Source organism: Dermacentor silvarum, chromosome 6 (genome assembly GCF_013339745.2).
Source record: "Dermacentor silvarum isolate Dsil-2018 chromosome 6, BIME_Dsil_1.4, whole genome shotgun sequence".
NCBI classification, from domain to species: Eukaryota; Metazoa; Arthropoda; class Arachnida; order Ixodida; family Ixodidae; genus Dermacentor; species Dermacentor silvarum.
The window spans coordinates 139,539,042-139,554,001 of NC_051159.1; the positions used below are offsets into that span (position 1 = coordinate 139,539,042).

General features: G+C 46.2%; 1 protein-coding gene across 2 annotated transcripts in view; it reads right to left on the reverse strand.

Annotated features, from left to right (window-relative positions):
* Nucleotides 1–14,960, reverse strand: part of LOC119456090 (hemicentin-2-like) — a 194,522-nt gene that overhangs the window by 122,797 nt on the left and 56,765 nt on the right. The window contains exon 1 of one of the 2 annotated variants that reach the window (XM_037717691.2): nucleotides 9,885–10,755. The exons of the other annotated variant lie outside the window; for it this stretch is intronic. The gene's annotated coding sequence lies outside the window, so the exon portion shown is untranslated. Of the gene's footprint in view, nucleotides 1–9,884; nucleotides 10,756–14,960 lie in introns of those variants that run through there. 2 annotated transcript variants of the gene reach the window in all.

Consider the following 14,960-nt stretch of genomic DNA (forward strand, 5'->3'; position numbering starts at 1 on the left):
AACCATCGAAACAATTATGCTGGTTAACGTACCTCTCAGCCATTCATCTGCTTTCGCGCTTCTTTTCATCGACGGGAAAGAACAACTTTTTTGTTTTGTGCCGTTCGGCAGACTTAATAAAACCGATGTGTCACATCGCCTTCTGAGAGCTCATACTCGTTATTGTGTTTAACGCTGAGCAGCTTTCACTGTTAATTTATTATTGTTCTCTCGTGCTTTTTCGAGGAATAATTGCCAAAGGTACAGATTGCATATAGACATGTACAGGCAGCCGCTCTAAGACCCCCACTGGAAACACAAAAGAAAATATTTCATCAGCTGCCAACGACTAATTTAGGCCACAACCAGAGCCCCTAATTTGGCCACGCGGTGGAAGTCAGCCTGATTTCGACACTGGCCCCGGCACCGGGAAAAAATGTATTCAAATGTGCATGAGCAAGTGCTGGCGCCTGGCGTACAGATACTCTGTTCTCTGCATAGGAGAAACGCCCATTGGAAAGCTCGTTTAAGAATTTAATATATCTTCTGCAAGCACTGCACTTTACCACTGAGCAGCGCTTATTAATTACGCGAGATCCTCACAAGATATAAATGCCCGCTTTCTTTCACTTGCTTTTTTTTTTTTTTTGCTCAGTCCGTTTGCTTGGCACGATGAAGAGTGGCCGGGAAATTATGGCCAGACAAGGAACGCGGGTGTTCTTGACAGCTGCCCGGCCATAAACGCGATTGGTGCGTTCCTGGAAATTTGCATACGGAGTTTTTCCCGTCTACGATCCTCTCCTTTTTTTTCATGTCGTTTGATTTTCCGAGGGTCCTTATTTATAGCAACGTTCTGTTTCACCCATTTGAAACTACACAGTAGGTTTGCATGGTGGAGCCTTTTCTTGTTTGCTTATGCATTCAGAATGACGCTTAACGTATACACCTAGAGTTTCTAATTTTATCTGCATGAAAATGGCTGTCTTTGACACACATAAGTTAAGACACCCATAATAAAGGCACTTGAAAATAAGTAATCAGGTTTACTCCTACAATGTACGCTAAGCCATCTGCCTTCAAGCCTTCAAAAAGTGTCAGTTGGATCCCATTTACATTATTTCGTGCGTGAAATTTTCAAAATGATCATCATTATGACTGCGGAACAAAATCCTCTCCTAGTAACGTCCAGCAACTCTCATGCCACTCCATTCGACTCCCCATCATATGCCTACAATTTTCTTTAATCCAATCGTTTCACCTGCCACTTTGGACAGTATTCCAACTCTTATTCATTCTTACTTCTGCGAACTGTGACAAAGCACATTTCCAAGTTCAGGTGCCCCTCATACCAACAGACATAATGCTGTGCCCAGCTGGGACAACGCTAGCCATTTTTACTGCGCGAACGTCCACCCAACGCTGTATTAACTCGAATTTCTTCCTTGTCAGAGTTATATTGTAATCAACAATTTAAAGTGAGTCCCGTGGAATTGAAATCAAGCCTCGCATAATAAATGAAGGGGACAGGCAATGCGGCTTCGTCCATGTGTAGTTGATTCTTCAATATTTGACTCATTCTCTTTTCTATATATTTCGAACTCTTTTTGCCTGTTATTAAACTGTTCATCAGCATTATAGAAGCGACCTGCGGCGCAGTGTTAGTGCTGGGCAAATGAAGTCGGAGCGTGTCAGAGCTGCTTTTCCTGATCAGCGAACAAGTCCAAAGTGCTCATTAGCGCGGGCAAGGCCAGGTCGAGAAGGCAGCCAGGCGTACACGTCGAAGTGCGTGCGAGCACTGAGCGGTATGAGCCGTGGTGGAGATGGTAAAACAATTCTTCTCACTTTTCTGTAACTTTTCCTCACCCCCTCCTTTCCCTCCTTTAAGCGCGACACACACACACACACACACACACACACACACACACACACACACACACACACACACACACACACACACACACACACACACACACACACACACACACACACACACACACACACACACACACACACACACACACACACACACACACACACACACACACACACACACACACACACACACACACACACACACACACACACACACACACACACACACACACACACACACACACACACACACACACACACACACACACACACACAAGTGTGCACACGTACATGATGCACGTACGCACGTAATGTGTAAGCCTAGGGGCTCTCCCAGTCAGCAACTAATGCCACAGAAGTACGAGTTGTGGGAAGTGGAACTCTTTGGGCACTCCGGCGAAATGCAGCTGATGTATACCACACAGGTGATGGAGTTTGGAGCACTTTCACACATTGCAGCAGCTTCGGGATGAAAGTCGGAACAGCATTCCGAAAACGTCCCGCCTCTATTGAGACAGAGTATTGTCATTCTTGAAGGTTAGCGGAACAAAAGGTGATTTTCGCAGGCGATGCACCTTCCATACATCATACTCTCTGCTGCCGGCGAAATCAAGATAGGCAACTATCACAACTGAATTCATTAACGAGGTGTAAATAACGCTGTAATAGTATGTCTACACTGAGGGATTCGACAGCGGACACTAATGACAGCCAGGAACTTGGTTCTACTGAAGTCATCCGATGGGGCGACCCAGTTTGTGACGTCACTTGCCTGTATGCCGTTAACCCGCACGTGCGTGATTTCTCTATAGGGGCAAGGGCCTCAAAGGAGGACAATTATTATTATTATTATTATTATTATTATTATTATTATTATTATTATTATTATTATTATTATTATTATTAGCGCAAGAATTATTGCTCAGAAAAAATTATTGAAGGATCGAGTTATGGGGAAACAAACTTTCACAGAAATTTGGCATCGAAATTCTTACTGTTCCAATTTCTTCTGTTTCAAGTAGAATAACCAACTGTTATCTTATTCTCATTTTATTTTCTTGTCATCTTGTTTTTTCTTTTTGTCTTTGTATCCCATCGGTATGTTTTTTTCATTTACCGTTTGTATTATGCTCATAGGCACGGTCCTACAAGGCAACTGAGGCTTAATTAGACCAGCCTGTTTGTGTTGCTCTGTATTTTTTGGTGCAATAAACATTATTATTATTATTATTATTATTATTATTATTATTATTATTATTATTATTATTATTATTATTATTATTTGCTTTGTGTATATGTGTATGGGGTTACCGCCGCTCCTAAACAACTGTATTTGTCAAGGTATTGATATATTAACACTTAAATCAAACGACATTCATCCACTGTTCCTCGACCTTTAATGCAACAGCATTTTCTTATTAGCTTTCATTTTACAAATGAACTGGTTTAAATAGCAGTTTGTTATAATTTGGTCAGTTGCGTTTAACAGCGAAGCTGTTTAAGCTGGGTGTAGTCCGGTGGTGTACGCCCGAAATGTGGGCTGATCCTGGAGGTACTGTAGAAAGGGTCCAAGCGCAATGGCACATGCCCCTGTGAACTAGCGAAGCTGCTTAAGCTCGAGGATGGTCCGTCGAGTGTATGCCGGAAAACCTCCGCATAGCGATGACGTCACCATACGTCGCCTAGCAACGCTTCGCCCCATCTGCGAGCCGTGACGTCATCGCGCGCGCCGCGTCGCTTTGCCTTAGCTTTGCCGAGCCATAACGTCACCGCGCCGTGCGGAGTGGCTGCCGCGGCTTCGCAGAGGCGAAGCTAAGCCGTGAGGCCACTGCGCGGACTCACAAGAAATATAGCTCCGCGTCGCCGTCGCGTTGACACAAAAGCCAGGCCGTCTCCGGCCGAGCACATCGGGCGGCCGAAGAAGAGCGTCACTCCCGAAGAAGAGGAAGCGCGGTGCGGAAGCCGCCGCACCGCTACTCGAGAGCGAGTGAGACGACTTCGGTCCGATCCCGAGTATCGCGCCGCCGAAGCGGCGGCGAAACGTCGGCGATTCGCAGAAGATCTGCAGTTACGAGCCCGCGAAACCGAGCAAAAGTGTTTGAGCGTCCAGATACTTAAATGACCGAGTGTTCGTTGCTCCTTGGGCTGTCAATGATACCGGGGTGATCTTGCGCAAAACGTGGCCGAGTCTCGAAGCACAACCTCGCAAAAACTTGGCCGAACCGAGATAAAGCTAGGTGGCGTCGCCAGCTTCGCTGTTTGCCTAGTCTTCGCACCACTAGTGTGAAGCTGCCTCTAATTTTTTTGAACCACTTTCTAGTCAGCGGTTGCTAAACGTTTTTTATTGTCGTTTCTTTTTTTCTGGTTGCTTTGTTTTACGAAAGCCCACACTGTTCTTATTCGATATATTTGTATATGTTGGTGAATTTTTGTCATTTATGCCCACTGTTTGCTTCGTCAAACGTCTAAGCCGTGCAATGCATTTTTTCGCTTTTTTTTTCTTTTAGCCATTCTATAGGTTACTATTAGCAATCCTCTGTGCCCATTTTCCTGTGTACGTACAGAAATTTGGCGGTTGCTTGCTGCTTGCCTAACTTTTTTTTGGGGGGGGAGAGGGGTGGTAGGGGCCCATAAAGCTGTTTCCAGGCTTTCTTTCGTGCCTAATTCATATGTACATGTGGAAACTAAATGACAGTATACCATTGAAAGAGAGAAAAGAGGAAGCAAGGGGCACGCTGACAACGGCCACCGGAATTGGCTGAACGCCTGCCTACTCTTCACTAAGGAGGGGTCAAAAACGCAGAAGATAGGAATAAGACAACAGACAGACAAAGGACTTTATTAAATAGGAATAAGACAAGAAAATAGGAAATAACAAGATCATAGATCACAAAAACTGAAGTAAGACAATGTCAAATAAAGAGTGTGGTACCAAGCAAACATGATTTCCTATTAGGATAATTCACGTCGGTGGGTGCCTTCTGCGTGGAGAGAATGCTATGTGTCGGTGGATTTCACACTGCACGTTTACCATCGCCTTGCTCGAAGAGCAAAGAGTGAAGATTCTTTTATTCACCTTATTTTTATCACTGCAGCCACATAGTTACCTGCATCACGCATATGTACCCACTAGCCAAGCTTTACGTTCAACTACGCGTGTACTGACTCCCGTCAGAAGCATCGTCCTTCAAAGCATATTTCAGTTATTGAGCAGTGAAAATACGAAAGGCAGGTTTTGGAACAGTATAGGATCTTAAGTAGCAGGGAAAACTCGGGCAAGTTGGCGCACGTTAATACTTGACAAAACCACAATAATAAGCACATGAGGAGAACTGAATAGAAACCTTTCTTTCTAAACTGTGGATGCTCGCTGGATACCATTCAAGGCAGGCAGTCATGTTCCAGCAAATGGGAAGAGTTTTCATGCTTCAGCAAAAGCAAATCAGCCTTGAAGCAACCTATTTAGAGCAATTTGTTGTTCATTTCTTGTGCGTAGGGCCTATAAATATAGACAAGGAGGCTTTAGCAATTTCATTTATCAAATGTGACAGCATGAAAATTTTGCTGCGTTCGTGTCTGTGCAGAAAATGGACTGTGAGCAATGCCTGTGGTTGATTACTGCCATGGCAACGGTCAGCTTCGCTAAAAACAAAGGAACGAACGGATAATAAACAGGATGGCCTCAGCTGCGATCGAACCTGATCGAACTAATGTTGTCATGTTTTTCTTGTTTCTTTTAATTTCTGGATAAAGCCCAAACCCTATGACAGTACTTTGTGCGTGACGGCGACGAGCGATTGCTTTGAGCGATGAAACGGGCCGTTGTGCGAACAGATTGCTTGTTTTTGTCGCTCGATCGCTCGGTTTTGAAAATCTAGAATGCATCGCTCGTCGCTCAGAAGTGCTATGAGCGACTAGCCAATAGCGCGAAGCCGGAACTGGATGTACATCAGTCAAGTGCAATCGATTGTCGCACGGATCGAGCAAACGATTAAATTTTGATACCTGCAAGGATACGAACCTACTGCAAGAGCTTCTGACATATTTTATGCTTCAGTTTACAGTAAAACACATCAACTTAAATTAATAAAGCACGCGTCAAGCCAGTTTTGGCGCTTATTTGCTACCCTCATACCGGCAACATCGGGGAGACGTCACTAGAAGTCATGGGTCACGTGGGGTACGACTTGTAGGCGACGAGCGAACGCGACAGCCATCTCTATCACGTTGCTTGTCGCCGTCGCGCGCAAGATCGCTTGCATGGGGTTTATACTTCCCACCTATGACAGCTTGAGGTGTAGTGATACTCCAAGGTGATTGAAACTCTCACGACAAAGCGTGGCCTCATAGACATACTTAAGATCATAAAAATGGAAATGTTTTATTCTTACCATTAGATTCAGACGTTAAATATAGAAGTAATGAACTCGCAACGAGAATGTAGCGAAAAGAAGCATTGAAGAGGGAAGCAAGAAGAAGAGGAAAGGCGAGACGATTAACCAGGGTAGCCAATAGGTTGGCTACTCTGCATTAGAAGAAAAAAAAAGTGTCTAGCAGGACGGGTGAAACAAAGGAACGAATGAAAAGCGATACACAAGGAAGTCAGCCAAACACGAGAAATTCCTATTCGTTATTCTAAACTATATCTCAGCTATGGCTATAGCTATTAGATGAAAACAGAGGAGACATGGAACATCCACACGCGCATAGTTGCCAAACCAAGCTGAACGCTAGAGCGATCAGCATAAATAAGCAACCCGACGACTTGTGAGGACCAGCAAAACGCCCATAGTGGTATCCTATATGATAGCCCGTCATCGTCTACTTCGTGAAATAGTGCATGTTCGTTTGACACAGTTTCCAGATTTCATCGAAGGACACAAAATTCAGTTGTTCACAGTTACAAGTGAGAAGCGAAAACGAGGTCAGCTGCAGCAGGTCCAAAAGGAGCGAAAGAAAAAAGAAACAATGAGCAATGGTTTACCAGAATACCCGTAAACAGGCACGCTCTTACGCGAACGTATAAACGCCGAGTGGTTCCAGTTTAAACGCAAGCAGGGGTTCCGTGAGCGAGCATTGACGATAGCTAAAAAGGGTCGCTTAACGACGAGCGGCTGCACTTGCTAAGAGCAGATTAATTAGCGAAACTGTTGCCAGCTCACGCGGGCCCCGCGCACAGAGAGCAGCAAGCTTCTGGTAAACGCACGCACATAAAATAGGTCAGAACAGTTAAGATGTCAAAACTGGCATGGTGTACAAGCATGGTTCGAAAAGGCGTCAATACACGTTAGTTTAACGGAACTCCAAACACGTTACCATCTGCATAATTCGTTCGAAAGGCAGGTTTTGGAACGATATAGGATCTTGGGTAGCAGGGAAACTTGGGCAAGTCTGCGCACGTTAACACTTGACAAAAACAGACGAGTACGAAGAAATTGAGGTAGGTTTTCACACAGAGCGCTTGTGTGTGAACCTACGCTAATTCCTTCGTCTTTGTTAGCGCTGTTTTTGGCAAGTATGTATAACATCTTTGTTGTTGTTGTTATGATCGCAACCTTAGTGATGCTCAGTGCAGAAGCCTGGACATTCGTGGAAGGCCACGTGGCGAAGCTGATATGCGGTTTCGTCCGAGAAACAGTCCTTCAGTGACAAAGGAGTCTATACGCCCAAGGCGGAATCACACAGCGTTCGCGAGACCTGGTTCGTACGGTATCGTACGAGACCACGCGAAGCAATAATTACGTTATCGACGGGCCCGCCGGACAAACAACTGCGCCGTTCTTTCCGTGCACCGTCTCTGGAACCGTTTATTGAGTCTCGGGAAACCTCGTTATGCTCGTGCTTCCGTCGTGCCTTCTAATGACCCTGCCGAAGATCGATTGGCCGTGCACGTTTTTAGATACAAGAAGCCACTCGCCGACGCTTTTTTAATGAATTCACGTCGTGGTCACTCCGGCGTGTCTATCGCTGAGTGAAAACAAAACTTCATGTCTACGCGTCCCTTGTATCGCATTATGGAACAGCTTCTTCTGAGATGTTCGTTTTTATCGCGGTGAACAATCTCACGTATTTTTTATCCTCTTGTGTAAAAAGGAAATTTACAACGAAGTAAAACTAAAGGTGAGTGTTTGAGTAGGTTATTTTATGAATAATAAAATATTGCCGATGCGCCATCAGTTAGAGGGGGGGGGGGGGAGGGTATTACACTGAGGCTCTTTCTTGCCTGTTTTCGCTCTAATTTACTTTGTTGGTTGCCACTGTTGGATCTCTGAATGATGTTCTTGTGCATGACTTTGTAGGAAAAAGTGCAAAATAATATCCCATTTCGCGTTCCATCTTTACACGTGATGCTCAGAAAAACTACTTTGTTTAACCTAAATTCTTCCAATATTATGCCGCATGAGCAACTGTGCGGGAAATGATTTCTTTCGGCACATGTGAGCCTTATTAGTATGCGTGCTTTTCCGTATTGTTAGGGATAAGTGGGAACATGCACTAAAACTGCACTCGATATGTACTGATAGCGACGTGGAGTGATGAAACCAGACAAAAGTGACTTGATAGACGTGTATCTTTCGGGACTCAGTATATTTTTCATGCAACTTGTCCTCGCTTTTTGTCTCTGTATGTTCCAGTGTGTCTAGGGCTCTATGGGAAGCACATATTCTCTGTTTAGCTCACTCTGCTAGTGAATTTCCGAATCGGCGAAGTTTCTTCTTATTTATATTATGTTATTATAACCTTTACACACGAAGAAATACCTGTCACTGTTATAAGATGATAAATCTCTTCTATTTTCATTTGAACAAATAATAAATAAAAGTACATCAAGACCTACAATTTGCACACTTTGTGATGTCGTTTAGAACTGCACAACGCTAGAACCGACCATGATGGGTAAATTGCAAACTACACAGTCTTCGTTCACGCCTTGTGTTGGCTTCCTTCACCTATGTACTACCAGTTGCTACGTTGGGCGGCTGGCCTATAGATAATCCGATAAGCAGGTATCTAAAATACATCTCACGGAACAGTATAGTCGAGCTTGTTCAGAAGACAATTTTGAAAATCCGCAGGATGTTGAATGCAAATTTCTTGCCCTAATTTTGTCTGCTGTTAATTTAGGCTTTCAATTGCATGCGGAAAAATATTCATCTTATACAGGCCAAGAGAAAATTATTACCCTGCGACCTATTCGCGGTGGATCACGTTAAATGATGCTCCCATCTTTTTGCACCGGAACGGAACGTGTGAACTGAAACGTGTGAGCAAATAAATAGCCCATTATGAGGCAGAACTTTTTTCTTTGAAGCCGTTTCACAATTATGAAGGGTCAATTTTTTATAAAAGGAAGCTCCCGTGAGAGGCTCTAGAAAAAAAAAAGGAGGCGCGGCTTGTGGTCATCAACCCGTTCAAGAAAATCATGACGCTTGCTTAGATGCGTGCGCTATTGATACTTTAGAATGAAGAAGCTTTTGCCGATAAAACGCAAGTAAACTCTGCAGCCTCTTCAGCATGTTCATAAATATCTGAAGATGAGACAATTAGTGACAGAAGCTTATGAATTATGACCGCTAATGACCACAGATTCAACGCTTAAATTTTTAAGCGCCAATCCAGGTGACAGTTTCAAGTGTCTTAATGAGATCCCTTTTATACCCACTAAGAAAAAAAAGCAGTCATCACATTTAACAAAGCATAACACATTCACCTATGCCTCAGTGAAATATGAGCTCGATACAGAGCTTAGGTGCAATTGTTTGCGTGTACGCAACAGCTGGTGGTGTTATGAAAGAAGGTATGTGACAACTGCGTGCGCGTCATTTCATAGACTAGTTGTCATCGAACGCATTTCCTTTAGTTCTCTGCTAAAGTCGGTTATTTGAACCACTGAAGAGCGCAGTTTTTTGGAAGTACTTTCTGACTCATGAAAGTTTGATTTCTAGATTTATAAACAGCACAACAGTGTGTTCACATGAATACTTGTCTATGGCAAGAGCCGAGAGAAAAAACGGATATCTGCAAGCGCTTACCACAAGCGAGGAAGAGTGCATCGACGTAAAACCACTTGCTTCGAGTCATCCGTAATTTCTCCAGGCAACAGCACAGAGAGATGGCCTGTGGGCGGATGGTGGTGGTCAGACCGTGAGGCGGAAACTTAGCAGCAAGTAGTCCGAACACTTGTTAGAAGAAAATCCGTCTGCTTCGAGGCAGCCCGAGCCATGTTCAACCGGTGCAGGCGTTCAAGTGAGCGGAGTTCCCAAACGTGGAGCAGACAGTTTGAACAGTGAAGCGGAGCAAAGCTCGCTAAATCCCAGCTCAAACAGTCGGAGCGCGCAACGTTCAACGAGAGAAACCGTTCAACGTTCACTGCTAGGGGCACCAGTCAAAGAGACGAGTGCCAGGCCCTCTTTGCCTTTCACATTAAGGAGCACGTCGCCACTTTCACTCCATCGCATTGGGGCCAAACAACAGCAGCAACAGACAGCGCTGCTTCTCAATGCATCGGCTCCACCGACGCCGTAGCGCGTCGAGGCCACGGAGCGTGCGTCCGAGCCCGGCGGCACCGCGTGCGCCAATGCACAGCGCGCGGCGGGAAACCCGGCTTCTGAGCCGCGCCGTGAAGCACTTCTCCCAGGCCCTCGCCACCACCAGCGGCGCGCGTTGGCCGCCCCGTCACAGGCCGCCCCCTGCTTCGGGCCTCACTTTATTTTTTTGTGATGCGTTCCGACGTTTTCTTGTTTTGTACTATCGCATCTTTTCTTCGCCTGTCCCGCCCTTCTCTTCCCAGGCATCTCTGCACCCGACGTTGGCCTCTCTCGTCCTCTCTCCGTCAGCATTACTTTTGCTCTTGTTTCTCCCCCATCGTTTCCTCCGGGCAGCTTGGTCGGGGTGTGCTTTCACCCTCGATTTCCGGCGTGTGACGTCATGTCCGGTGCGCCTCTCTTCCCATCTGCGCGGCTGCGCCGGGCGGACAGGCTACCGAGGCGCACTTCCAGAGTTCCCGCTGCGCGACGAGCGGCCGTCCGTCCGGAGCTCACGTGCCTGGCCGCTGGCTTCTCTAGCTCGCTGCCACACACCCGACAGACTGAACCCCTCCTACGCGTTCGCAAGCCGAGGTCGACGAGGAGCTGCGCACCGAGTGGGGGGACTCCCAGCGTGGTGTGCGCTGCGCCGCGTGTGACCGGTCTTTTGTAGCAATGCGCTTGCGTTTTGTTTGTTTCGCGCGGCCTTCTTAAGAGGGGGGCGTTGGGCGGCGGGGAGGGTTAGGAAAAGTGGGGCGGGAGGAGCGCGGGAGGGAGCACTGGCGGGGAGCTGAGGGGCCGCTGGGCGTGTAGGGCACTCGACTCAAAACTTCTGGCTTTGTGCTTTACTATATCCCGGCGCGGTGGCTCTTCACGGGTGCCTCTTTGAGCAGAATGAAAACGCGCATAATACAGCCTCGTCGATAACGCCGATGTAATGCCTTGTGCAGTGTCCGAATGCTTTGAAGGGTGCCGACGCAGCCGTGCCCTCGAACGTCGGTCTAGACAGCTACAGGTTTACTGGCTTACTGCAACAGAGAGACACACCAATACGCAACCCCAGTCGGGGATATTTTTTTTTTTAGGTAGTGCTCTTTAGTTCTTTCTTATGTATTGTGATTCAAACTGGAACTGCACAACATGCGCCACCCGTTGCCCAGGGTTGTGGCTTACCCGTCTCAGGGCCTCACGTTGCTGTCGTTTGGCTTCTCGGCCATTCTGCACAAAACCCCGCCGTATACGACCAGCTCGTATTTGCTTTCTTCGGGTGCGACATGCACTCTACTACGGCTTCTGTTTGAAACTGAGGCCACGCTAGAGCATAGCTTGCTTGAAAGCAGTAAACAAGCTTTTAAAAAAAGAAAGGAAAGAAAGAAAGGTTGGAGGTGCGCTGAAGCGATTCGGCGGTGGTGAGAAAACCACATGTATTCAGCGCCTCTATACGGCGCGTATTCCTTGTTGTAACTAGCTAATACAACCTCATTGCCTTTGGCCCAATGGTGATACAGGCAAATACGCGAACATGATTCATAGCACCCTGGATTTCACCTCTATGCTTTCGAGCAGTAAAGGAAAGGAGGATGGTTCAAAAATTTTAACCAGTTCAGAATTAATTATATTCGGGCGGTTCAACCATACATGTACGCTAATACATGATGCGCATCGCTTGCATTTTAGGTGGGTTACTGGGCGTCGGAAATTTTCAGATTCTCGTTATTCCTTCTTTCAGTTTACTGCAATAAGAAGTTAAGTCATTCAAAGCATGACTTGCATTGTACGTAACGTAACATTATGCTCATGTTGCAAGCTTTGAGTGGTCTTCATGGGCGAACAAGAAGAGATCTCGTCCTGCATTCTTGTGTCGTCTTTGTCTCTTCTGCTCTTCCTAACAATGAAAACTAGACAACTCCCCAGTTCACCATTTTGCTGAACAAGAAGAGACACAGAGACAAGATTTGCAATATGAGAAGAGCAAAAAATTTGAATAAAATATTAATTACAAGTTTGAAGGACGTGAAATGAGCAATTAAGTGTAAACAAACACCAGACTACGTGCTCATTTTGCCAACTTTGCGTTGTCGTCATTAACGAAACCGAAAAGATACTAAAGCAAATTTTGGAGAGGAGATACAAAAAAATCGCCTGAAATAATTAATTAGGCGTACAAGTATTGTAAACTGGACAAGACCAGAAAGCCCGAGCGAGATGTCTGGTCAGGTTTGGTGTGAGTGAGACTACAATGCCTAACCACAATTTTTGAAATAAGGAAAGAAAACATAAATGTTTTATTAAGGCCACACCGCATAGAACCGGATACATGCACTGATCCCGTATAACAGGCCTCAATCAAATAAGAAAGCTCTATAGCTTTAATAAAAAAAAGTAAATGCTGAATCCCAACATAACTTTATTTTACGCTGCTATTCAGCACCGAAGAGAACAGGATCACTTAAAATACAGCTTCCAGATGTTGAATAAAAAAAAAAAAAAGGAAGTCCCGACAGTACCCATCTCTCAATGAATGTCCACGTTATGCGATTAGCATTGATGCCATGAAGCGAAAGACCGTATCGACAAATTCTTCGACAAATTCTTGTGGCCTACTTACTAAATTTTCGGTTGTTACCGATATTTTCTTCATTTGTCTCTAGCTCAACGCTCCTCGCTTAATGCACGCTCTGTTCCCATTTTGTTCACTTCACTGCTTTCTCCACACTCGGCGGCCTCAAATGCCGACTTTTTCACTTCTACGCAGCTGATGTCTTCAATTTTCTTTTGCCGACTTCCTCAATTATTGTCTTTTGTTCTGCTTGTCGATCTGGACATTGACCCAGTGGCACACTAGGTAGAGGATTGGCAAAGAATGCTCACCCACATTCAGTGTCACACGCTCAGTTGCACATATCCAATGACCGATGAAATGACCAATCCAATAACCAATGACCAAAGATCCAATGACCGAAGTTGTCTATTATTCTTGAACATACCCAGTGGCACACACACAGGGGCACAAACCCAATGACCTACGTTATTCATTCCCAAGTTGCCTGTTGAGGCACATATCCAGTGAACAGATTTAGCGACCCAAGTTGGCGTGAAAGAGGTTAGATACGGACGGATATACCGAAAAGCGCAGGAAGTTCCCAAACAATGTTAGTTGCATAAAGAAAGCAAAAAAAGAAAGGCGTTCCTTTACATTGTTTGCAGAATCAACACTAGCGTCGATTGGTCCGGACTTTCGCATTTGTTGAGCTCAGCGGCTGATTATTTCACAACGTAAGCCTAAATTTATTGCTGCTCCGAATGCTTTTCGACGAAGGGAAAGATATTGCTACATTGTCGTACTACGCCCTGTGCGCTCCCCAAAGGTACCTCTGATGCCGACTGAAAGTGTGAGGAAACGTTTCATAAACATCGTAAAAGAAAGCAGAGTTATCTGCACTTCGAGTTGCAGAATAGGTGGAAATACAATATTCTCAAGACGTATATTAAGCTGTGCAGAAAAGCCTTTAAATGGCGTGAAAAAGCGGGTGCCATGAGGGCGACGCCGCGAAGAGGGAGAAGGAGCGGAAAGGGGGGAGCGGGAAGAAGGTGTCCATCAAGTAGCCAACCTCGTTTTTACAAGCAAACCAATAGCGCGAGGCGAAGCACATGCTTGATTCGTTGGCGGAGTGCTGTAGAAACAGGCGTGTGCGGGTCGCGTTGCAACATCGCGCCGTTATTACACCGGCTGCAATAAAGCAGACTTCTTGGCTGTCGGTGGCGCGGAGGCTTTAGGCTACGGCTGCTGAAACTGCCCACTATGGCCCCGCATTTACTCACTGCAACAAATCTAAGCTCAAAGCGGGTCGGGCTGTAAGACGGGATGTTCACGCTGGCTGCCTGGTAGCATTACGTCGACTGCTACTATTCTATAGGAGCTTCTGTTTCTGCTGCTATTCCTTCCCTTCGCCTTTTCTTCTTCTTTTTCTTCTTCCCCCTCAGGAATCGCCCCTTCTTTCCTCTCTCAAGCCCCGGGGCCCGTCGTTAGGGGGATTCGAAAGCCGAAACCTGCCACGCGATGGAATCTTTACGTGCACAGAGATTGCGGCTATCGGAATTGCAAAGCGAACGCTACGTGCCGAGCTCGGTCCTCTCGTCGTCACACAGCGGAGGACACAGGCCGAGGCGCAATCGAATTCGGCTCTCCCCCTGCGACGAGCACCCTCCTTGGAACGGCGAGGCAGCCAGAGAGTCGTTGCATAAGCAAGCAGCGTCATTAAAGATAGCCAGCGGAGCGAGAAGATACGGAGACCTGCCCTGGCACAAGAGGGCCCACCGAGCAACTAAAGTACGATCGCGGGCCACACTATATATATGTGCGTCCACACGCAAGGCGAAGCCTGTCGTCATCGAAAGCAGTGGCTCTAACCCCGGTCTAACATCGCCGACGCTGTACGGAGGCGTTCGCTAAACGGAGGGCATTCCGCTCACAGAGTCGACTCGGGAGGCCAAGTTCGCGGTCTGTGTTTCCGATAGGCGGTATACGACGCGGCTTTTGCTATGTCGCGCGTTTCTTCCCTATATACCCGATAGCGACAGCTT